The following is a 1,242-nucleotide window of genomic DNA, read 5'->3' as shown; positions in this document are numbered from 1 at the left end:
GCTCCCTGGGCAGGGATTGAACTCACATTGCATTGGCACCGGACAGCTTCATGACCCGTACTTTAACCCATTGTGCCACCAGAAAGAGCCCAGGCTATATTATTTGTACCTAGGCCTGTGATTTTTGCAATACCTGCCTTACCCTCACACTGGCCAAAACTGAGAGGACTAAATATTCTTGCTAACCAAAGCTTAAGCCCCTCAATCTTAACAACAGGAGCAAGCACCCCAGGGTAAGGCTCCATACTTCAAAAGCAGGGAGATTAATTCCTGGTTCATGGTCCTGTGTCAACTATAACGTTTACCCAGCTCTGTGTAGTGTTCAGCCATAGCCTAGAGGTTGAGGCTGGGACTAGACTGAGGCATTTGGCTGAGAGATAGTATCAGGGAGGGCTCATTGTGGCTCCCCACCACATAGCCTGGGTACCTGCAGCACAGCTGGAACACCTGACGCTCAGGGGAGGTGAATTTGCAGTGTCCTATGGCCCTGCTTCCTTTCTATTTATGGTCCCTTGCTGACACCAGTGTCCTGGCCACCTTAATAGGTACAATGGCAGCAGCCTGTGAAATAATACACACCCTGGGGAAAAACCTAGGATAATACCCAGCTTTCTTATAAGGTGGTATAAACCTCATTTCCAAAGCTATGCATAAACCTATTATTTACATTTACCATCATTAATAATTGGACACATGTGTTTCTTGTTTGTTATCGAGGTAATTACTGAGTCATGAGTTTGCTACCTAACATAGAGCTTGATACCATGGCATCAGATTTTGAGAAAAGCTGTATTGCCAATCATTGGCAAGGATGTAGGTGATAGACTCAAATCTACCTCCCCAATTATGAAAGGGAATGAGATTTTAGAGGTTTTTTTGGAGTAAAATCTTAATGCCTAAGGAGGACAGAGAAATGAGGACGCAGCTGTCATTGGTGAGTTCTGGTCTTGTGAGAACATTGAGTTGTTCTGTGTACCTAAAGCAGTATGAAGAGGCCTTTCCACAGATAACAAGAGTTTTGAATTTCTGTAGGGGACCTCCTCACTCCTGGGTTGCCCCCACTCCCCATTCTGGCTTGCAATCTCCTGACTCTAGCCTGCCTTGGAGTTCAGCTTATTTGACAAGCTTTCAGGCTCTGCTCTGTCTATAAAAGCAAGTTTCTGAGAAAAATTTAGATCAGATTTTTTTTTCCCCTCTTGCTTGTGATGTTGGGGTCTGAAAGCAAGCTAACCATTTGGTTTT

The sequence above is a fragment of the Condylura cristata genome, unplaced genomic scaffold (assembly GCF_000260355.1).
Source record: "Condylura cristata isolate star-nosed mole 26May11 unplaced genomic scaffold, ConCri1.0 scaffold00002, whole genome shotgun sequence".
Classification (NCBI taxonomy): Eukaryota; Metazoa; Chordata; class Mammalia; order Eulipotyphla; family Talpidae; genus Condylura; species Condylura cristata.
This window is presented reverse-complemented; position numbering follows the sequence as displayed.